Source organism: Dendrobates tinctorius, unplaced genomic scaffold (assembly GCF_039654945.1).
Source record: "Dendrobates tinctorius isolate UK_male_01 unplaced genomic scaffold, ASM3965494v1 ptg000062l, whole genome shotgun sequence".
NCBI classification, from domain to species: Eukaryota; Metazoa; Chordata; class Amphibia; order Anura; family Dendrobatidae; genus Dendrobates; species Dendrobates tinctorius.
The window spans coordinates 30853803-30879151 of record NW_027361730.1 but is presented as its reverse complement, the minus strand read 5'-3'; the positions used below and the strand labels follow the sequence as shown (position 1 = coordinate 30879151).

Below are 25349 nucleotides of genomic sequence, written 5' to 3'. Positions count from 1 at the left end.
TTAAACATTCACACTGATTATACAGGAGATCTTCATGTGCTGTGGGTGCAGTTTTATGTGCGAGTTGCGTCACAGATTGCTAAACTGCAATAGCTTCTGCACTAAATACAGTTAGGTCCATATATATTTGGACACAGACAACATTTTTCTAATTTTGGTTCTAGACACTACCACAATGAATTTTAAACAAAACAATTCAGATGCAGTTGAAGTTCAGACTTTCAGCTTTCATTTGAGGGTATCCACATTAAAATTGGATGAAGGGTTTAGGAGTTTCAGCTCCTTAACATGTGCCACCCTGTTTTTTAAAGGGACCAAAAGTAATTGGACAGATTAAATAATTGCTAATAAAATGTTCATTTCTAGTGCTTGGTTGAAAACCCTTTGTTGGCAATGACTGCCTGAAGTCTTGGACATCACCAGATGCTGTGCTTCCTCCTTTTTGATGCTCTGCCAGGCCTTCACTGCGGTGGTTTTCAGTTGCTGTTTGTTTGTGGGCCTTTCTGTCTGAAGTTTAGTCTTTAACAAGTGAAATGCATGCTCAATTGGGTTGAGATCAGGTGACTGACTTGGCCATTCAAGAATATTCCATTTCTTTGCTTTAATAAACTTCTTTGCTTTAATAATCTCCTGGGTTGCTTTAGCTTTATGTTTTGGGTCATTGTCCATCTGTAGTATGAAACGACGACCAACAGTTTGGCTGCATTTGGCTGGATCTGAGCACACAGTATGGCTCTGAATACCTCAGAATTCATTCGGCTGCTTCTGTCCTGTGTCACATCATCAATAAACACTAGTGACCCAGTGCCACTGGCAGCCATGCATGCCCAAGCCATCACACTGCCTCCGCCATGTTTTACAGATGATGTGGATCATGAGCTGTACCACGCCTTCGCCATACTATTCTCTTTCCATCATTCTGGTAGAGGTTGATCTTGGTTTCATCTGTCCAAAGAATGTTCTTCCAGAACTGTGTTGGCTTTTTTAGATGTTTTTTTAGCAAAGTCCAGTCTAGCCTTTTGATTGTTGATGCTTATGAGTGGCTTGCACCGTGCAGTGAACCCTCTGTATTTACTTTCATGCAGTCTTCTCTTTATGGTAGATTTGGATATTAATACATCTACCTCCTGGAGAGTGTTGTTCACTTGGTTGGCTGTTGTGAAGGGGTTTCTCTTCACCATGGAGATTATTCTGCGATCATCCACCACTGTTGTCTTCCGTGGGCACCGAGGTCTTTTTGCATTGATGAGTTCACCAGTGCATTCTTTCTCAGGATGTACCAAACTGTAGATTTTGCCACTCCTAATGTTGCAGCAATTTCTCGGATGGGTTTTTTCTGTTTTTGCAGCTTAAGGATGGCTTGGTTCACCTGCATGGAGAGCTCCTTTGACTGCATGTTTCCTTCACAGCAAAACCTTACAAATGCAAGCACCACACCTCAAATCAACTCCAGGCCTTTTATCTGCTTAATTGAGAATGGCATAACGAAGGGATTGCCCACACCTGTCCATGAAATAGCCTTGGAGTCAATTGTCCAATTACTTTTGGTCCCTTTAAAAACAGGGTGGCACATGTTAAGGAGCTGAAGCTCCTAAACCCTTCATCCAATTTTAATGTGGATACCCTCAAATGAAAGCTGAAAGTCTGAACTTCAACTGCATCTGAATTGTTTTGTTTAAAATTCATTGTGGTAATGTCTAGAACCAAAATTAGAAAAATATTGTCTGTCCAAATATATATGAACCTAACTGTACAACAAGTACTTAGTAAATGCCGTTTTATATGCACTACAACCCATCATGGTGGACCTTCTGGAGAAAGGTAAATGATTTGCTGTATCTTGACAACAACTTCTTACATCGCCAGTCCCTAATAACTAATGTAGTCCAGAAAGCAATCCTATATGGGGTCTTATGCAAAAAAAAGTGAAACAACCCATCAAAAGGCGGCACTGTCCAAGTATCAACATAAACATAGTGGGCTTTATTAGTACACAGGAATTAGAACCTAGAAAAAAAAAAAATATATATATATATATAAAACAAACATTACATAATCCACACAAATGTAATGAAAAAAAAAAAATTGTATAATTAATATATATATATATATACATACACACACACACACCATATATATTTTACAAACAGTAAGTATAGATCTAACAGTCCCTAGTGGCACAAATATGGTGAAACCATATACAGAGTCAGATATAATAATATCAACCAGAGGTATAAGGGTGAAGTCAAGAGGGCCAGTGAGCTCAACAAGCGTTTCGCACAATGTGCTTAATCAGCGGAATCATGTCATGTTTTTATACTGCTGTGTACTAATAAAGCTTGTTATGTTTTAAGGTGACATTTTGTCATAGTCATGCTGTCTGAAGTGCTGATCTCAGAGGTTTATGCTGTCAGGACAAGTCCAAGAAGTTTTTATCAATTGGAGAAGCAGCAGATTTAATTTGGTCTCTATTGTCGCATTACAATATGCCATCTATATAACGAATGAATGAGCTCAGGTCGATAGACTGGCGAACCTGAGAGAGGGTATCCCCCCCCCCATTACATCCATATCCATCAGGCAGGGGGCACAGACATTAGACAGCTGTCTGCATACATATAAAGCAGCAACACAGGCAGGATATTAGCGGTTTCCAAAGGATGCTTCCTGGCCTTCTTCACACACACTTTGCTTTTGCATTTCCTATAACACTATGAATTTTAAGAGTTTTCTAGTATGGTTTATTTTTATTTGCACATAAAGAAGCCTATGAGAACAAAGAAACACTACAAAAAGACATAACCGCGCTGCGTACTGAATGATGCTGATTCATACACCAGTCTTAATGAAGAGATAGCGTTTCTGGCGTAAAAGAAAAAACTATCACTTCGCAAAATTTGACAAGCAAGCCTTCCATGCCCCATACTGGCTCTTCCCCTGCTACTCCTATTTTTGCAAACTGGCAGAAAATGTCAAAAGTTGCAACAATTTTGCGCGACTTTTTTTCAACATTTCACAGCATTTTACGCGTTTTCTAATGCAAAAGCTTTGATGAATCGCCTCCTATATGTAGAGCACTTCACACTGTACTTTAGCCTTTAACTACTTCTGGACTGCCTATAGACTTACCATCTGGCTCTGTGTTTTTTAGCCAAAAAGCACAAAGAACATGCCTTGAAAAATACTGTGTGAAATCGGCCATATAATTACACGCCATTACAGATAGCAGAAAAATAAAAATGAAGTGAATGAATAAAGATTTGGAGCAGCTGAAGTTCTACACTCTGACACTAGACATAAGCCTTACCTTGTGCAATCACCTCTTTACACCCAACCTGAGATAGAAAGAAACGATCAAGGATTAGTCAAAGAATCCACCAGCGTTTGTCTGACAGGTTTCTCACGTTCAGAAGATTTACATATAGGGTATGTGCACACGCTGCAGATTCTGCTGCGGATCCGATGCGGTTTTGGTCCTGCGGATTCGCAGCAGTTTCTGCTGCAGTGTACAGTACCATTAAAATCAATGAAAAATGAAAACCGCAGTGCAGACGGTGCAGATTTTTCCGCGCGGATTTGCTGCGGTTTCAGAACCGCAGCATGTCAATTCTTTGTGCGGATTCCGCTGCGGTTTGGCACCTGCTCCATGGCAGGTGTCAAACCGCAGGGGAAAACTGCAGGCTAAACTGACGCACTAAAAACAAGTGTATTTTTTACCTGTGGAATTTCTGCCTCTAATGCAAATCTATAGGGGGAGAAAAAAAAAAAAAAAAAAAAAAAAAAAAAAAAAAAATCAGCATATTGACATGCTGCGGTCTGGAACGAGACGCCTTATGTCAGTCTCCGTGGATGGTCCGCAGACATCTCTGGACACATAGTGGACATTGGATTGCTAGAAATCCCATCCATGCTGTAACATCTGGCTGCTGCGGTTTTGACTCTGCAGGAATACACAGTGTCAAACCCGCTGCAATTCCTGATCATTGGCACGTACATCAAGACGCCGCGTTTTTTCACACAGCAGAAATAGGCATGGTCAAAAACGCACCAAAAAAATCATAGTGGGCACAGAGCCTTAAGAGTGAACCTGTCAGGACAATTTTACTACTGAAATTAGTTTTATAGCTGTGAAGGTCCTAGTACAACAATAAAAACGATACCAGTTATGAATTAATAGGTAATGATGAGCGAACACGCTCGGATAAGGTGTTATATGAGCATGCTCAAGTGGCCAACATTGTGACATCTGCATTCTCGAATAATACGTTTGAGTCCTGGTAGCTGTATGTCTCAAAGCTGTTCAACAGCCGCAACACATGCAGGGATTGTATGACTAACGGGCAATCCCTGACTTTGTTATAGCTGTCTAACAGCCACGAGACATGCAGCCCTGGTGACTCGAACATATTATTCAAGCACGCCAAAGTCACTCGGTTGGCACACGAGCATGCTCAGATTACACCTTATAGGAGCATGCTAGCTCATCACTAGTAATAGGATGTAGATGTGCATGGACACACCCCAATGCACTTCCAGGCTAATTTACATGTGACTTTGAAGCTTGATTTCCTCAGCGCCAGCACACAATCATTATAAGGCAGGTATCATTTCCACTGGGGTACCAAGACCCACACAGCCATACCTTTAGCTTCAGTGATAAAATCGCCTTACAGACTCCCTTTAAGGGCTCATACTCATTTGCAAGAGTCTCTCGCAAGCGAGTATGAGCCCTGAAGGTTATTTTTATCCCATTTACACTATATCCTGTGAATGTGCCATAATTGTCACACAGGTCCCAGACAGTGATACCTGCATCTTTCCACAGATTAGAGCTTCGTCTAACACCACTGTGAGTGAAAAGGCATCCACCTCTCCAACCACAGAAATGCAAGACAGGCCCCCGTTCCTGGGCTGAGAGGTGGGACCTGCATCTGACATCTCTGGTATAGCCATTGGATGTGCGATGCAGGTCTACAACGACAATATCCAATCATGAAATTATCTATTCTAAAGAAAGAGACACCAAATACCCCCACCAATATCCAGAAGGCTTCCCTAAGTGCTAGCTGGTTTTGCCAGCTGCCTCCCAGAATGGACTGGTTTACTTTTTCAATCCCAAAGACGACCAGACTAGAAATATTGCCTTTATGTGTTCAAGTAAAATATTCAGCAGCCCCGGAGTAGCCAGAATTCCCACTGGTTACAATGTATGTGTTCGGCTACTGTATATTTCACCTTAGTTATCCTATGGATAAGGGTGTTTCTCATACACCAGAAACGCGTCAGATCCTGAGAATCTATTTTATGTTTTTAATCAGTTTTTTTCCAATAAAGAAATAAATTTTATTATACCCTGGATGGCTGTGCCGGTGAACTTACTTTTCTCTATCATTATAGCCTATGGAGCTGTTCACATGTCCGTATTATTTTGCAGACTGTCCCCCCCCCCCCCCCAAAAAAAAAAAAAAAAAAAATATCATGGAGACAGGTCTGTTTTTAATCAGCCATGGAAAATATTTCCCATACAAGTCTATGGATGTGTGAGAATCCCAGACATCAGGAACAGACAGTGTCCTGTTCGTGATTAACATTGCAACTGAAGTGAGAAGATTTGTCATTATTTCCCCATATGTGAAAATCACTGATTATAACGGACACACTAACGAAAATCAGATCCATCACTAGTGACACTCATACATATATTTGTGTACATGAAAAGACACGGATGTCAGGATGAGGCCTAAAAGGGGTTTTCAGAATATGTTCCTCTCCCTGGGGCGTAATGATCGCGGTCGCAGAGGTCATGACTAGGCCAGTGTGGGTGAGGGGCCCACCGACACAAACCTCGACTGGATGTGCACGTCCTCGGACACACATCCAGCTTTCGTGTATTGCGGAGCAGATACTCGCCAGGTCTGTGTTGCCATACAAGCGGTGCCAATCAGAGGCCGGCAGCTGACGTCAGGGCCACATTTTACACCGGGGCTCATCTGACTCTAGTTCCCCCGTGGTCCTCTCCCTCTCACGTAGAGGAACTGGATGGTCTAGAAAGATACTACCACACTTTTCTGGAGGTGGCAGCTTATGGCTCCCATGAGGACCTTTTGGCTTGTTTTTGATGCAGTGTATTTCGCTGCCTAAAACAACATTGTCTCACAGTTCCAGCAAGGCAGATGGGATTTATAGAGATTTCACTCAGCGTAAACTGACCTGCGGGGTGGGTTTCAATTTCTCAATTGTAGGTTCGCAGAGTTGTGTGCAGATTGTCCTATACACTTGCATTACAGGCAGAAAATCTTCAGTCAAAAAACACATATGCGCTTAAAGTGGGTTTCTCCTGTGGAAATGCACAAAAACGTATAGAAACCCCACATGGCTATCAGACGTTCTGAAAGCCAAAGTACCAGGAAGTATCAAAACCATGACGTAATATAAAAACGAGATAATGCAAGAAATAAAAACACACAAATAACCTACTTTAGCTAATACAGTAGGTGCAGAGAATCTCCAACATCAGAGACACTAATTCCTCATAGTGGGAACGTGGCCCTAGAGAACAGACGGGGCCTGAAGAGGAACATGGCGCGTTCTTCGGTCCTCATCACCGGTGGGGAATAGCCAGGAGGCCCCAGACACAGACTAATGGGAACGGGGCCTATAGGTACACGGACACGAGGCCAGCCTGGGCGTCACTAACCTGCAGCCATAACCCCCTGGGTAAACGCTATGGGGACTACAGCAGTATCACGTCATCCACAGGCTCTGACGTCACGGCTGCCTCCATAGTCCTGACGTCACGTGCTTGCATCCAGTAATGGAGGATCTCCAAACCTGGGACACAGCACGGACGATGTCCATAAAGGGAGGCCAAAGAGCAGAGGACATCAGGGGCCTCCATTGTTAGCAGCCTCCGCCCCGGTATATGCACGTCTCACTCACACAAGGCAGAAACACAACATAGCACAGGTCTTTTACCAGATGCCCGCTCCAACTGCTTCTTCGCTAACACGTAAAGTAATAGGTAGTGCGGGAGGAAGACGTCTACCAGCTGTATATCCCTCCAGACAGAAAATAAGAAGTCGTAAAGTGACTATCATCAATAGCGCACGTTCTATAGTCCTGCGGGAGAATAACAATGGTTGGCAGGAACTGTATCTCGCTGTCTTCACTGCGCATGTCTTCATTCTTTGCAGCAGAGCATGTCGGGAATTGTAGTGTTTAGGCACTGATTGGCTACAAGTCTTGGTCGCTTATTGGCTGAAATGGATCTCAAGCCTCACTCTAGAGAAGACCAGAGCTCGTCAGTGATTGGCGGACGAAGAGAGGGAAGGTGCTGTCACACAGAAGTGAGTGGTGACGTAGAGGCGCCTGGAGGGGCGTGGTGAGGAGTCTGTGCACTGTGTGCAGGAGTGACATGCTATGACGTCAGGTATGTGATTCGTCACCGCTCTGCCCGCCGCCTCATTTGCATAGAATGTGGACATGTGATTTAGTGGAGGAACGTGACGGTGCAGTGGGAGTGATGTAGTGATGAACAGGTGAAGGCTCCGGGTGACAGTGCTGAGCCGAGGAGCGGTGAGTGGTGACGTGATGGCTGGGAGCTGTGTGCAGGTGTCCTCCGCCATCCTCAGCACAGGCGAGTGGGGATTGCCCCCAGCCTGTGTGCGAGAATCACTGTTCTTCTAACCCACCACTCATCTAGTGCATCCCATGGGCACTGCCAATGTGAGGTCTGTGCTAGCCACCCACCCCAGGGCAGCCACAGCCCCCATAGGTGTAGTCACCCACCCCAGGGCAGCCACAGCCCCCATAGGTGTAGTCACCCACCCCAGGGCAGCCACAGCCCGCATAGGTGTAGTCACCCACCCCAGGGCAGCCACAGCCCCCATAGTGTAGTCACCCACCCCAGGGCAGCCACAGCCCCCATAGGTGTAGTCACCCACCCCAGGGCAGCCACAGCCCCCATAGGTGTAGTCACCCACCCCAGGGCAGCCACAGCCCCCATAGGTGTAGTCACCCACCCCAGGGCAGCCACAGCCCCCATAGGTGTAGTCACCCACCCCAGGGCAGCCACAGCCCGCATACGTCTAGGGAGGAATGATGCCCGGGTCTTGTGCTTACAGCCACTGGGGGTTTTGTGGGGATGTGATCCCTTAAAAGGGATCCTGTCATGTTGAAAATGGTGTCTTATCTGCAGGTAGGGTGCTATAGACCAGGAGCTGGTCAGTTGTGCGTCTGTATGGGGCGATCTCCATAATAACTTGTATTTTATTCATTGACATCCCTGATGTTTGTGTGAGTCCGGTGGGCGGTCCTATTCTGTGATTGACAGCCCGACCTGTATTACTGCATGTGGATATCTGTCACTCCATGCATAGGAAGGACCCATGGGTACAGACACCAGGGATTCAATGAATAAATACAAGCTATACTGGATCTGCGTCAACAAACCCATATATAATTCTGCTCAGTGTGTGTGTGTACAGTGTATATATATATATATATATATATATATATATATATATTACCATTCTGTCCAGAGATCGGTCTGTGCATAGAGTGTGACCGGTCCCCTTTAAGCGATTGTTTGCTTCTCAGCCCGGTGGTACACGAATTCCTCTGATCTTTTATCTACATCCCAATCCCAGATCACCAAAGCTAAAATGAATGACTGAAGAAGTAGTTTCTGCAGGGAAATGGTTAAATAATGTTTCCACCCAATGGGAACGCGTATACGGCCAAGTGCTCTACAGTGAGGATACAACAGAATCCCGTTTATAAAGATGAGAACGTTTCCCGCCACTAGTGTTACACAGGGGACAGGAATTCCCATCATGATAAACTATTTCAGCATGGAAATCCCCCGCACAGCGCAAGGTCAGGAGGCCTCTCCGATGGACTCTGTACCAGGTCCGCTGGAGCGTGGGGGTGGTGATGGACTTTAGAGGACATTCCCACCTTCCCTCTTCTGGAATATCTATAGGAATGGTCACCTCTACTGTAATGTTTAGAGTAAATGGGAAGTGACTGTAGTGAGTGTTGTCCCCACCTGTGCGTTATGAGACTATACAATATACATGCCTTGGAGGCGATGGTCACCTCTGATGGGTGCAGCATCTGTCTCTATTGTGTCTGAATGTATCTCCAAGTTCACTTATAGGAGTTGTCTAATGAAGATGACGGATGATTATATACCCTATTAAGGCATATAAACATCATAGAGGAGGTCCTCACTTCGTACCCACCAATATGATGCAGGAGACAGCGCCACTATATACAATTGATTTCCATTCTGATGGTTTTGAGTCATATATGCGCTACATCAGAATCATTCTGAATGGCTGCCATGTAATGGCATGGACCCGTCAGCTGAGTTCTGTGGCCACTGTAGTTGAGGGAGTCGGACAAGGCATTGTCTCTGGAACAACTCTTTTACATGTTAGAAAACTGTCAGCCGAGCCCTCGTTCCAGTCTAGGTGGTTACATTAGATTGGTGGTGGTATGTCTGGGTATTTTTCCAATGCACATGGCCAGCTTATCAGGTGTATGCTGAAGTTACAGCTTTAATTTTCTTTTTATCCTTTTTATCTGTGCATCAGTATGTTTGAAAAAGAAAAGTCTTTAAGCAAGGAAGATTTATTGTAGATATGTTCTCATGGAAATTTTCGAATCCTGAATGTGCTGGTTGTGGACAGAATGGAGCCTTAGCGCTCAAACTCACTTGTGAGAGACTCGCACGGTAACCTGGCACTGGGACAGGAGCGTGCGTCTGCATAGAAATACATCTAGCTGCACGCTCCGCTCCCAGTGCCAGCGGCAGTGCCAGGTTTTCATGCGAGTCTCTCACAAGTGAGTATGAGCCCTTAGTTTTGACCCGATAGGTTACAGTGTGACAAGGGAATTTCAGGCCATTCCGAATGCACATAAAAATGGTATCGCTGAAAACGTCATTGTGTCACGTAAAAAACAAGCCGTCATCCATTAGCGGAAAAATGAGTTATTGCTCTCAGAATAAAGAGCACCAAAACATAAAAAAAGATATAAATGTGGTATCACTGTAATAGTACTGAGCCAAATAATAAAACGGCCTTATCAATCTTACCACACATGGAACAGCATAAAAAAACAAATTCCTGAATTGCTGTTTTTTGTTTATTCTGCCTCTCAAAAATTGGAATAGAAAGCGATCAAAATGTCATGTGCCCGAAAATGGTGCCAATAAAAACGTCGGCTCGTCCCGCAAAAAACAAGCCCGCACATGACTCTGTCAGCAGAAATATGGAAAATTATAGCTCTCAAATTATGACAATGCCAAACTAGATTTACTAGTAAATCTGGTATAGCTGTAATGGCAGTTGAAATACAGGGGGCTTCCATGTTACTAGTAGCACAAAGGCTATGGCTTCTTGCCCCCTAAAAGAAATCCAGTAATTTCTGCACTCCCAAATCCAGATGCCCCTTCCCTTTTGAGCCCCACAATGTGCCTAAACCGCAGTTAGCATCCATGTTTGGCATGGCCGTAGTGATGACAGCCTCCTTATTTTGCAGTTGTGTGACTCCAGAAGCATTAGCTGGTCACTACAGCTTACGGGCACTGCACTGGCAGATTTGCAATTTTCACTCGGCAACATGCACTGCTGCTCGTTTGTGGCAAACACCCATGGAGTCAAAATCGTCACTACACCTGTAGATAAATTCCCAGAGGAGTATAATTTCCAAAGTGGAATCACTGAAGGGTAGATTCTGCTGTTCTGGCACTTATTGGCTCTGTATATGTAGCCCCAAACTATTTTACAATAATTTCTTCTCCAAGAGTGAAATGGCCCTCCCGTTCCTCGCCATGTGGCTAAGCAGTACTGTACATCCACGTATGGGGGATCTCATTGTTCAGCAAAAAAGTGTGACAAATTTTGGTGCCATTTTTCCCCGTTTCTTCATGTGACAATGTAAAATTTTTGTGATAAAAATGTAATTTTTTTCTTCATCGCCCAATGGTGTAAGATTCTGTGACACACCTATGGTGTCAATGTAATCACTGCATCCCTAGATTAATTCATCAAGGGGTGTATTTTGTAAAATGGGGTCACTTATGGAGGTTCTGCTGTTCTGGCACTTCAGCGGCTCTGCCAGTGTGACATGGCACCCTCAACCATTCCAGCAAAATCTGCACTACAATACGGAGCTCCTTCCCTTCTGTACTTTGCACTGTGCCTCAAAAGTAGTTTTTGACCACATTTGAGTTATTGACGTACTCAGGAGAAATTACGTAACATATTTCGTGGTCCATTTTCTCCTATTATCCCTCTTGAAAATTGAAAACTTGGGGCCAAAGTAACATTTTAGTGGAAATTATTTTAAATCTTCAGTGACTCAGCCCAATATTATACCATTCTGTGAGTTGCTTGAGGGTTAAAAATGTTCACTACACCACTAGATAAATTCCTCGAGGTATTGTGTCCAAAATGGGGGTCACTTTTTTTTATTTCCTGTTTTGGCGTGTCAGGAGCACGTCAAATGTGACATGGCATTCACACTCTGTTCCAGCCATAATTGCTCTCCAAAATTCAATTGGCGCTCCTTCCCTTCCGAGCCCTGACATGCACCAAAACAGTTGTTTTCCACCACATATGGGGTATCTGTGTACTCATGAGGCATTGCACAACAAATTTTATTGTCCATTTTATCCTTTTACCCCTGTGAAAATGAAATATTTGGGGATGAAGCAACATTTTTGCTGGAAAAATCTATATATTTCTTTTCATTTTGACGGCTCAACATTCTAAAATTCTGTGAAGCACCTATGGGTTCAAGGTGGTCACCACACATCTAGGTAAGTTATTTGAGGGATGTTATTTCCAAAATGTGGTCATTTGTGGGGGGGGGCATGGTTCCATTGTTTAGGCGCATTGGGGCTCTGCAAACGAAGCATGGCATCCGCTATCTATTCTAACCAATTTTGCGTTCCAGAACTCAATTGGTGCTCCTTCTTTTCCGATCCCTGCCGTGCCAAAACAGTAAATTTTTCCCCACCCTTTGGGTATCTTCATGCTAAGGAAAAATGGCACAACAAATTTTGAGGTCCATTCTCTCCTGTTACCCTTGTGAAAAAAAATAGTAAAATGTGAGTTTGAGCTCTTTGAGGGGTGCAGTTTTTAAATCGGGGGCCTATTTGACAGAAAATTTCCAAGACTGACACCAACGTTACTTCAACCGTGATTTGGCCCCTAAGAAAAAATTGTAATTTTAGTGGAAAAATTAGAAATAGCTGATGAACTTTTAACCCTTCTAGTGTCCTAAAAAAACAAAAAATTGTTAAAAAAAAAAAAGCTGCCGATGTAAAGTAGACATTTGATAAATGTTATTTATTAACTATTTTGTGTGATTTTACTGTAGTTTAAGGGAATAAAATGAAAAGTTTGAAAATTGCAAAATTTTCAATTTTTTTTTTTTTTTGCCAAAATCATGATATCTTCTAAAATAAACACAAGTCCTATTGAGCAAATTTCCACTGTCATGAAGTACAACGGTGTCACGAAAGAAACCCTCAGAATAGGTGTGATCCGTTGAAGCGTTCCACAATTATTACCTAATAAAGTGACAGTGATCAGAATTGTAAGGGTATGTGCACACGTTGCAGATTTGCCTGCAGAATTTTCTGCACAGAATCGGCACCTCTTGGCAGAAAACGCAGGTAAAAATCCACGCATTTTTGATGTGGATTTTTATGCGTTGTTTTCATGCGGATTGTATGTGTTTTTGTAAGCTAACTAAAGATATGTTATTTAACAAAAAAAGATTTGTGATATCATTTGTGGTCCAACCTCCTCTTTTACATTTGTCCAATCCACACTCCATTACACACAAATAGACAGACAAATAGACCTATAGATAGATATGGGATAGATAGATCTATCTATCTATAGATATAACTATCTATAGGTATATTCATATATATATATATATATATATATATATATATAGATATATCTATAGATATATCTTTTGATATATCTATGGATAGATAGATAAATAATAGCAAGGCCTATGTTTATTAATAAACGATGTTTAATTTTGGGGGAAAAAAATTGCGTGGGCTCCCTTGCAATTTTCTGCGCTAGAGAGGGAAAGTCGACGGCCGGGGGCCAATATTTGTAGCCTGGGAACTTGGGAAGGGGGTAATACCCATGGATCTTCCCAGGCTATGAATATCAGCCCGCAGCTGTCTGCATAGCCTTTACTGACTATTAAAATAGTGGGACCCCCCAAAAAAATGACGTGGGGTCCCCCTATATTTTATAGCCAGAAAGGCTAGGCAGACAGCTGCGGGCTGATATTCATAGCCTAGGAAGGGGCCATGGATATTGTCCCCCCCTGGCTACAAATACCAGCCCGCAGCCGCCCCAGAAATGGCGCATCTCTAACTTAGCCCCTCTCTTCCCACTGCCGTGTAGCGGTGGCATATGGGGTAATAAGGGGTTAATGTCACCTTGCTGTTGTAAGGTGACATTAAGCCTGGTTAATAATGGAGAGGCATCAATATATCTATTATTATTCTAAGTAATAAAGTGTTAAAAAAATCCACACACATTCAGAATAAAGCATTTTACTGAAATAAAACACTACACATCTTTTCATAATTTTTATTAAACGCCTAAATCTATTCAAAGCCCTCGATCACCTGCAAAAAAATTAAAAAAGCAAACCAACAATATACTCCCTGTGTGACGTAATCCCATTAATAACGATTGTCCCACAACGATCTCCCCTATAGAGCTGTCACATCAGCAGATGTTACCTCTCTATAGGCCTCCGATGACACGCTGACTTGAGATAACCCTCCGGCAGTGTATCATCGGAGATAAGCCTCTCACTTTACGACACTACAGCGTGAGAAAATTCTCACGCTGTAGTGCCACAAAGTGACAGGTGAACTCGGGTGACCTGTCGGCAGCGGAGTGATACAATGCAGAGGGTTATCTCCGTCATTGTATTACTGGAGAGCGGTCGCATCAGCTGATATGACAGCTCCATGGGAGATCGTCGTGGGACAAAAGTATTAATTGGACTACGTCGGACACAGGGAGTATATTGTTTGTTTATTAATTTTTTTTCAGGTGAGCGAGGGCTTTGGGGATTAGCAGAGTATGGTAAGTATAGACTATATGTGTACTATATGCATTTTTTTTTTTTTAATCAACACATTAGCCAGATGATGGGACTACTACTGTCCCATCATTGACACATTAGCCAGTCACTGTAGCAGGCATAGCTGGATGGGACTTGTAGTCCCATCAGACGATGCCTGCCTACACCACACAAACACACAGCCCCGCACACACAGATTCACACAGACACCGACACACATACTACACGCATATCCCGCCCTGCACACAGACATGCACACTGGCACCGCCCACACTCCGCCCACACACTTCCCTCCTCCCGATCTGCAGCGTTTCATTCACAGCAAAACCGCAGATCTCTTTTAGACCTGCGGTTTTGGTGCGAAATACTCAACTCAATGCAAGTCAATGGGTGCAGAAACGATGCAGTTCCGCAAAAAGAATTAACATGCTGCGGAAAATAAAACAATGCGAATCCGTGCATTTTTTTCCGCAGCGTGTGCACAGCATTTTTGGATTTCCCATTCACTAACATTGTGTGCACTCTGCACTGCGAATTTGATGCAATTCTGCACGTCCAAAAATGCTGCGGAAACTCATCAAAAACTGCAACGTGTGCACATACCCTAAAATTTGGCTTGGTCAGGAAGGTGAAAACAGGCTTCGGGTGTGATGGAGTTAACAAAAGTAATGCAGTGCCTGCCGCCAGTACTCCACATACCTTGTGGGCACATACACCATTCCTTGGGCTACCCGTTCATTGACTGCCTGGATGACTGTTAGCTTTACACATTCTTTCCTCTTCACCCTTGTTCTTTTCCTGTGATCTCCGCTGTATACTCCTTGTTGCATCAGACCCAATATTCTCAGTCTTTCCCTTTCTCTCCTGTTGGCCTCCCTCCCTGTTTCTCCCTCAAGAAGTTTCCATTTCCATATCTAGAATTTTGGCTCTGCTTTTTGCAGACTAAGCGTTGCCTTTCATTAACCATTCCCCACCCAGCTACTGAAAACATAAAATCTCCATGTATATGGTTGAATCTTTATTCTAGCCCTGTATATGTTAACAATACTGTGATGAAGGTAGTTTGTGTGTGTATGCTGGTATATGGGATGTATCAAGATGGTACTAATATATAGCTTTTGTACAGATGCTGTGAAATCTCTGATTATTCCAGTTGGAGAAGAATCTAAATGCAAAGCCAGTACATTAGAGAGCACCAATATTGGGGGTGACTACGAGGCCAGTAATTTGGTGAGCACCTATATTGGGGGTGACTACAAGGCCCGTACATTAGAGAGCAAAGGTGTGACAGACAGTGATTCATCCTGGATCCGGCTGTAGAAGGTCTTTGCGATTAGCTCAGGCACCTTCTTGATTTTTGCATCTCTGTTATGGAGCGATATCCTTCTCCCTCTAGGACCCTATGGTTACCACCACCTTCTGCTGCTAATTACACACCTGTGCTGTAGGTTTAAATACATTCAGTTGCTGCAGCATGGTGCTGGTGTTTGCTTTTGCTTGTCTCTGTCTAGTTAGATGTACTAGTCTGTTAGTTACTGCTCAGAGAACTCTTAAAGGATTGCTGGCGTGAAATCTCTGTGTTCCCCTTATTCGTCTACCCTCTTTGTCTTTAGTTGTATTGGGGACTGACTAGTGCAAACCTCATCCCCTCTCTAACCAGGGCCTATCGCTAGGGTCAGGCAGGGATAAGGTTCCTGCTCGGTGATAGGTGCAGAACCTATATAGGGACGGTTAGGGCAGACAGGGTGATTTTTAGATCTGCGTCGGGGTCTCCACTCCCCACTTCACTAGTGCTTGGGCTCCACCCTCCCTCTCCCCATTGTTGTTCACTTAGTTATCTTTCACCCAGCATGACAGCACCCATATTGGGCAAAATTACGAGGCCAGTAATTTGGGGAGCACCCATATTGGAGGGTGATTATGAGGCCAGTACATTAGAGAGCACCCATATTGGGGGATGACTACGAGGCCAGTAATTTGGGGAGCACCCATATTGGGGGTGATTACGAGGCCAGTACATTTGAGAGCACCCATATTGGGGGTGACTATAAGGCCAGTAATTTGGGGAGCACCCATATTGGGGGTGACTGAGGCCAGGACATTAGAGAGCACCCATATTGGGGGTCATTACAAGGCCAGTACATTAAAGCGCACCTATATTGAGGGTGACTATGAGGCCAGTACATTAGACAGCACCCATATTGGGGATTTTAGGAAATGGCCCATGACTAATTATGATTATGGGGTTCACTGTTCAGCTGCATGTAATATTACATTGTCCTCATTCACAACCTGCCTATCTATATAAATAATTGCCTTAAATTGTTGTCTGTCATCCACTTCCGTCTGGATGTCCCCGAATCCCACAATCCACCGCGCCGACCGGAAGTACGCCAACCGCCATATTGAAATATCCAAGTGATGGGTATTTCAATATGGCACCCGCTGGTGGTACCAGGCCCTTCCACAGTACCACCAGCGGGAGTCGGGACACCGCCGGGACCCCGCTGCCGTTGCTGGGCCCGCTGCGGACGGACCCCCCCGCCGGACCCGCAAGCCGCGGTCCTTCCTGCCGGCTGGCCGCCGCTGGACCTGTCGCCGCTGAACCCGCCGCCACATGTGCACACACACACACGTACTCACATACACACTCGCATACACACGTACGTACTCGCATACTCACATATACACACACACGTACTCACGTACACACACACACGTACCCACATGCACAAATGTACTCACATCTCCAGCACAGGCCGCAAACCACCCTCTTTCCTGATGGCTGTGACTGCACGGAGGTGGGTGGGCAGGCAGCTGTGGGACACACACACACACGTACGTACACATCCACACACGTACGTACTCGCGTACACGCACACACACGTACATACTCACATACACACGTACGTACTCGCATACACACACACACACACGTACGTACTGACCTACACACGTACTCACTCACACACACAGGTACTCACACACACGTACTCACATACACATGTACTCACATATACACACACTCACTTACTCACACATACACACGTACTCGCATGCATACTCACGTACACACACACACGTACTCACACACACACACGTACTCACATACACACACACACGTACTCACATACACACACACACACGTACTCACATACACACACACACGTACTCACACACACACACACGTACTCGCGTACACACACACACACACACACGTACTCACGTACTCGCGTACACACACGTACTCGCGTACACACACGTACTCGCGTACACACACACACACGTACTCGCGTACACACACACACACGTACTCGCGTACACACACACACACGTACTCACATACACACACACACACGTACTCACATACACGTACTCACATATACATACAAACGTACTCTCATACACCCATGTACTCACATCTCCAGCACAGTCCGCAAACCACCCTTTCCTGACGGCTGTGACTGCACAGAGGTGGGTGAGCAGGCAGCTGTGGGACACGCACACATGTACTCACACACACACACGTACACACACACCACACACACACACACCCCACACACACACTTCCCTCCCGATGTGATAGCATCGGGCACACCTCTAGTGCTGTTATATGCTAATAAGCTGAGCAGTTTGTTAAATGAATGAGGTTCTGCCATTATACATAGTTAATCATTGTGCCATCTTCTGCTCATATACTTGGTTGGGGGACCATCTCCTGCACAGGAGCCAAATAGGCAATTGGAATGTTCCCCGTGGGCCAGTCTGAGCCTGTTTTCTTGTGTATCAGTGTAGCAAGCAACTGCAGAAGAGAGCAGGAAGGTCTGTGTGCTTGGCTCCATACTGTTGGTGTGTGTGTGCACGCTGGAGGTTTCTATTCTAAGTAACATTGCTTTCTCTGGGAAAGCAAGCTCTATGAACATACATGGAGGGGCAGAATGGTGCACTGAGCGCTTGGCTGCCCCAAGGGAACATTGAGCAACCTAATTTGCATACTGATTAGACAGATTTTAATGAACCGTAAAGGCATCAATTACAAAACTAAAAGTACAATGTCCCCTATATGACCGCATGCTTAGTTTAATTTGTGTTTTAGGGGTGACAGACTCCATTTAGAGGTTCCTGGACCACTGTGATTATGAGATGTGGGATAACAGGGTTAACTCCACTTAACGGCCTTGTTCATGGGGTGAGTATTGTGAAAAATATCATAAGACTAAGTAAAAGGTCGCAATCCTTGGCCAGTGTAAACTTTTTCAGCTATCGCACAAGTGACAAGCAAGTCACTTGTCATTTATCAAATCTAATAAAAGACCTACAAATAATTGATGGTCGTGTGGACCTCAGAATGGCCAACTATCCTGGAATTTCAGGGAAGCGCTGAGAAAAAGGAGAACCCATCGGGAAAGGTTGGGAAGTCTCAGGGGGCAGGAATGGGGTGTGATCTGAAAGAGGGGAAAGCTTGTGCCAAAAAGAAGAAAGAAAAGGTGGCGATTCTCCCGACCAACTGATTATAAAAATTGGTGATTATGGTAATGGCCATTGGCTAGTCAAAAATGGACAATACACTGAGAAAGGGCTTAAGTCATGGAAATTGTGATTATTGTTACATGCATGTTTTTCATAATTATAATAATTTGCTGTATTCTCAAGTGGTCCTTGTTTTTACGAGTTTTTGTTCATGTGTAGACGGTCCCTCATGCTTGGATTTTTCACACTTTTAGTGGATTTACATACATTTCTGTAGAATCGTCAACGTGATTATGAAAAATCCAGACTGGACGCTGTCCAGTGGTGTGTGGTGATGCATGATAATGGAAATATTTCAAGACCTTTCTGTGGAAAGTAATCAGATGGTGTCATGGAGAGCTGATAGTTTAGGAGTTAATGTTCCTTGAAATAATGCCTAAAATGGATAATGTTATGATTATGGGCATGGCCGTCAGGAAGGGGTTAGTCTGGCAGACTGCGTTGTCACAATGGAAAGGGGTCTCCTGCTTTTGGACATAGGCCCAGCTCTGTTCCCACACAGGGACTGAGTCAGGATGCGTGAGAGAGCGGACAAGCTGTTGAGCTATATTCCCCGGTTGTTTCTCATGGCGTTCACAGTGAAGCGTGTTCATGATCAGTACGTGGATAGTTTGCACTTAGGATTGTGTTCTCCGGAAATTGCAGTGAATTAAGAGTGGTACTGGTAATTGTAGAGTGGTCATTCCTAGTGGCTGGTGTATATTTATATGGATATGTGGTACATATCACTGCAGTATATGTAACATTACTGGTATATAGCGGTGAGTCACCGCCACAAGTTCACGTAGGGATCAGTGATGGATGATGGACATCTCAGTTGGTAAAAGTGGTGGCTGAGAGACATTCAGGTCATAGGACAATGTCAGGAAGAGCTACTTTCTGGTGAGTGAGCGGTAGAATATGGTGTATATAGGGTAAAAGCTTGTTATACAGGATAATAAGAACGGTTTTATAAGAAGCTTCTTTACTTGCCAGTTAGACTTCCTGGGGATCTCAATTATGGTCTTATTAAAAACGATATATTTTTATTTGCATTCAATATTAATGAATCTTTCCTTCCAGAATTCTCTATACCATTGCGTTCTTGTAGCTGTTGCCAGACTTATAGAAGTATTACATTTTGAGTTCTCCACTTATGAACGCGAGGGGATGTTCACAATTTGATGAGAATTCAGATGCTGATTTTGCACATTAATCTTCACCGATTCCACTAACATTTCTCATCCAATGCGAGTGGATGGGGTATCTACAGGGATTTTGTATCTGAGGCGAAAGAAAAATCTGTAAGAAAAAGGAGCATACTCCTTGTGGCAAATTCTGCATGTAAAAGCCAAGGTGTGTGATCATAAGCTAATACTAGGGTTGCTTCAGATGACTGTAGGAGAGGTTAGATGCATCCACGTTATGGTGACCATGTTTACTATAGGCCTAGTGACATAGTGTCTTTTTGGGCTCCATGGGTGCGTTGTATATTGACATAATCGTGTGTCCTTCTGTATATAGAATTATAGCAGTGTTTGTATACTTTTTTGTATTGGAACCAAAGGCTACCATAGCCACTGAATGGAATACTCTAGATCAGGGGCTAATAACAACTTGGTCCACGGGACACATTGCCAGATTGAACGAAGCATATGGGCAGCAATAAGACATCATAAACACAAAACAAAAATAATAGGTGCTGATTCCATTTTAGGACTTGAGTCCCATTCACAATCCAGAAAGGAAGAGACCATGGATTCAGCTTTCTTCTTTGTAGTTCATGCAAGTTCCTGACAGTCGAGTGTTTCTCTTCTCCCCTAAACTGCAGTGATTGTGGCAGCACTCACACATGGCCACTACTTTATTTCATCTACTCCTTACTTACCGTAGATGATGACGTGGTCACACAGTGCACCATCTTCGTGCCGCTACTTAGCACTCCTGTACTCCCAAACGTGGACAATACATATGAGCAGCCACCAGATTGTTGATGGCTATGTGAGGCCCCCAGGCTTCTGTTGTGCACCCCTTTGACCTCAATGCGATATGAACACAAGGGACATGCAATGAATGAGTGCAGATTTGTTTTCCATTCAGGGTCTGTGGAAATGTACAGGCTCAGAGTAGCTGCCATTACTGGTCGTTCCCCAATATCTGTAGAATTAGCAGAGACTGAGGTAATCACAGGAGAACAATTTGGATATATTCCTATTCATTGCACTGAAAAGCAGGATTGTGTAAAGATTTCCTGTCTTTATATGTATAGAATAGAACGTACAACTGTTTTGTGCAAACCAACCCCAGTATACTTTGCCTTTTCCATAGATAGCTTAGCCTGGCATTAGCAACCTTCACCAGTGGCCCCTGGCATTCCCTGGTGCATCATTGTTGCGTGGTCTCCATGTCTGAATTGAGCCTAGTATGTCTCTTTACTTGAAGAATCCAGTGTCCAGGCAGCTGTCTGCTGAGTATATAATGGGGATATTATGTGAAGATGTCACAAAGATGTACTGTGCTAAATTCCAGCTTTGTTCTTGCTGTGCGGAAACCTCCCTTTCTGGCAGACTCTATTATACACTGCTCAAAAAATAAAGGGAACACTTAACACAATGTAACTCCAAGTCAATCACACTTCTGTGAAATCATCCTATCCAGTCATGATGCAACACTGAATGTGAATCAATTTCTCCTGCTGTTCTGTGAATGGAACAGACAACAGGTAGAGATGATAGGCAATTAGCAGGACAACCCCTATAAAGGAGTGGTTCTGCAGGTGGTGAATACAGACCAATTTTTTTGTTCCCATCCTTTTTGGCTGTTGTTTTGGTCACTTTTATATTTTATCATTTCTCTAACCATAGAGGTACATAGAGTAGCATGAGGCAGTGTCCCACAGGAGATGCTCGGGTAGTGAATCTCACCCATGATGTTACATCAATGTGAGCTGTGGCAAGAAGGGTAGCTGGGTCTGTCAGCACAGTGTCCAGAGCATGAAGCAGATACCAGGAAAAGTGGAGGGGGCTGTAGGAGGGCAACAACCCAGCAGCAGGACTGCTGCCCCCTTCTATGTTTAAGGAGGAGCAGTGCCAGAGCCCTGCAGAATGACCTCCAGCAGGCCACTAACATCCATGGGTCTGCTCATACTGTCAAAAACAGACTCAATTAGGGTGGTATGAGGGCCCAATGTCCACAAGTGGGTGTTGAGCTTACAGCCCAACACCATGCAGGGCAATTGACATTTGCCAGAGTACAACAAGATTGGCAGATTCGACATTGGCTCCCTGTGCTCTTCACGGATGAGAGCAGGTTCACACTGAGCACATGTGACAGAGTCTGGAGATGCTGTGGAGAACGTTCTGCTGCCTGCAACATCCTATAGCATTACCTGGTTGGCAGTGGGTCAGTAATGGTGTGGGGAGGCATTTCTTTGAAGGGCAGCACAGCTCTTCATGTGCTAGCCAGAAGTACCCCGTGTGCCATTAGGTACCAGGATGAGATCCTCAGACCCATTTTGAGACCATATGCAGGTGCACTGGGCCCTGGATCCTTCTCATACATGACAATGCTAGGCCTCATGTCTCTGAAGTGTGTCAGCAGTTCCTGCATGATGAAGGCATTGATGCTATGGACTGGCCTGCCTGTTCCCCAGACCTGAATCCAATCTTGCACATCTAGGACATCATGTCTCATTCCATCCACCAATGCTACGTTGCACCACAGACTGTCCGGGAGTTGACTTGTGCTTTAATCCAGGTCAGCTGCACCCTCATCAGGAGCATGCCCAGGCGTTATAGGGAGGTCATACAGATACGTGAAGGCCACACACACTACTGAGCATTATTTCTTTGTATTGAGGCATTTCCACTAACGTTGGATCACTGTGGTTTGATTTTGCACTTTGATTTTGAGTATCATTCCAAATCCAGACCTCCATGGGATATTCATTTTGATTAACATTGATGGTTATAACGTTTTACTGTTCTCAGCGCATTTCACTATGTAATGAATAAAAATTTGCAACTGGAACATTTCATTCTGTGATATCTAGGATATGGTGTTTTAGTGGTCCCTTTATTTTTTTTGAGCAGTGTATGTCAGACAATTTTCGAGCTTCAGTAAAATTGGTGGATACTGCATCCTTATGCAAGAATTCTGCCACCTTTCCTGCCATGTCCATTTCACATTACCAGGTTTGAGTGACTGCACTGCATATATGATAGGTGTGTCACTAACAATGTGGGCAATGATGTTGCCATATATCAACCCCACATCTTGTATTGTTGGTAATGTAATTTCTAGTCCTATCCGAGTCGAAACAAGGCTTGGGAAGAGCTTGTATATTTGAAGTTTATGGCCAGCTTATAGGGGGAATACAGATTAAAAAGATCTACTAATATACAAATACATACATGTGAGAAAATTGCATTTGTAAAATTTTGGAATGTGACCTATCGCTGGTTTCTAGTAATAGGCTATGTGCACACGCTGCGGTTTTTGCTGCGGTTCCGCTGCGGTTTTGGCCGCAGCAGAACTGCAGCAGTTCTGCAGACAGTGTACAGTAACATGTTATCCTATGGGATTAACATTCTGCTGTGCACACGCTGCGGATTTTTAACTGTGGAAAAGCTGCGGTTTTGAATCCGCAGAAACAAATGACATGTCAATTATTTCTGTGGATTCTGCTGCGGTTTGCCACCTATTCCATTGTCCAGGTGGCAAGCCGCAGGGCAAAACCGCAGGCCAAACCGCAGGTATTTTACCTGCGGTTTTACCTGCGGTTCTGCAGAAAAAAATCCGCAGACCAATCCGCAGTGTGTGCACATAGCCTTAGATGACTCTTGATGTATACATTAATATAATACTAAAAACCCATTAGCACATCTCTGAGATGTCGGATACTGAAATTTTGAATCTTAAAGGGATCTGTCACCACACTTGACCTATCTAAACTATTAATGTTGGCATGTAGGTTTTAACCCCTTCACTACCAAGAGTGGTTTGCACGTTAACTCCCGGGCCAATTTTTACAATTCTGACCACTGCCCCTTTATGAGGTAATAACTCTGAAACGCTTCCATTGATCTCAGTGATTCTGACATTGTTTTCTCGTGACATATTGTACTTCATGTTAGTGGTAAAATTTCATTCAAATAACTTGTGTTTATTTGTGAAAAAAAAACAAAACAGAAATTTGGCGAAAATTTTGACAATTTCGCAATTTTCCAAATTTGAATTTTTATGCTCTTAAATCACAGAGATACGGCACACAAAAAACTTAATAAGTAACATTTCCCACATATTTACTTTACATTAGCACAATTTTGGAACCAAAAATTTTTTTTGTTAGGAAGTTATAAGGGTTAAAAGTTGACCAGCGATTTCTCATTTTTGCAACACCATTTTATTTTTATGGACCACGTCACATTTGAAGCCACTTTGAGGGGTCTATATGATAGAAAATACCCAAAAGTGACCCCATTCTAAAAACTGCACCCCTTAGGCTACGTTCACACGTACCGGAACTCTCGTGGAAATTACCGCGAGAATTCCGGAATTCCATTCCGCGGGAGAATCGCATTTTAAATTCCCGCGATTTTCCCGCAGAAAAACTAGCATTTTGCAAGCGTATTTAGCTTGCAAAATGCTAGCGTTTTCCAAGCGATCTGTAGCATCGTTTGGAGAACTGATTGACAGGTTGGTCACACTCGTCAAACAGTGGAATTGAGATCGGACACCATGTCGCGTTTGGAAAGCCCCTGATGTACCAAAACAGTGAAAACCCCCCACAAATGACACCATTTTGGAAACTAGACCCCCCAAGGAACTTATCTAGATGTGTGGTGAGCACTTTGAACCCCCAAGGGCTTCACAGAAGTTTATAACGCCCAAGCGTGAAAATAAAAAAATCGTATTTTTTCAACAAACATGATCTTTTAGACCCCATTTTTTTATTTTCCCAAGGGTAACAGGAGAACTTGGACCCCAAAAGTTGTTGTTAAATTTGTCCTGAGTACGCTGATACCCCATATGTGGGAGAAAACTACTGTATGGGCACACGTCGGGGCTCGGAAAGGGAAGTAGTGACGTTTTGGAATGCAGACTTTGATGGAATGGTCTGGCGGGTGTCATGTTGCCTTTGGAGAGCCCCTAATGTACCTAAGCAGTGGAAACCCCCACAAATGACCCCATTTTGGAAACTAGACCCCCCAAGGAACTTATCGAGATGTGTGGTGAGCACTTTGAACCCCTAAGTGCTTCACAGAAATTTATAACGCCCGGGCGTGAAAATAAAAAAATCATTTTTTTTCCACAAAAATGATATTTTTGCCCCCATTTTTTTATTTTCCTAAGGGTAAAAGGAGAAATTAAACCCCAAAGGTTGTTTTGCAACCACGTGGGCGCCGCTGATCGCTATGACGTAATATTCCATCCATGGGAATTAGGTCCAGGGTCACATGGACGGAGTATTACGTCCATTGTAGGAAAGGGGTTAAACGGCTGAAAAAAAGTCCTACCTGTATGTCTCTTATCAGATGTCTTGTTGTGGATGAATCATCTTTTATCACTTTATATAAATTAGTTCTTCCAAGCTATGGGAAGGACGCTGCCTGGAAGATAACTCTTCCTCCAGAGCTTATTTTACATGAAGGGGAAGTTACCATTGTGATTTGTAATGGCCTCTGTCTTCTCTC

General features: G+C 43.9%; 2 protein-coding genes across 6 annotated transcripts in view; one reads left to right on the top strand and one right to left on the bottom strand.

The window, feature by feature from the left end:
• Positions 1–7171, bottom strand: part of HMG20A (high mobility group 20A) — a 52526-nt gene extending 45355 nt beyond the window's left edge. The window contains exons 1-2 of one of the 4 annotated variants that reach the window (XM_073579483.1): positions 6976–7171; positions 3308–3335 (exon numbers count right to left, since the gene is read on the bottom strand). The gene's annotated coding sequence lies outside the window, so the exon portion shown is untranslated. The remainder of the gene's footprint in view (positions 1–3307; positions 3336–6975) is intronic. The other 3 variants (XM_073579482.1, XM_073579480.1, XM_073579481.1) reach the window with 3 other exon arrangements.
• Positions 7172–7292: 121 nt separating this feature from the next.
• Positions 7293–25349, top strand: part of PEAK1 (pseudopodium enriched atypical kinase 1) — an 86207-nt gene continuing 68150 nt past the window's right edge. The window contains exon 1 of one of the 2 annotated variants that reach the window (XM_073579478.1): positions 7293–7429. The gene's annotated coding sequence lies outside the window, so the exon portion shown is untranslated. Of the gene's footprint in view, positions 7430–7467; positions 7576–25349 lie in introns of those variants that run through there. The other variant, XM_073579479.1, reaches the window with a different exon arrangement.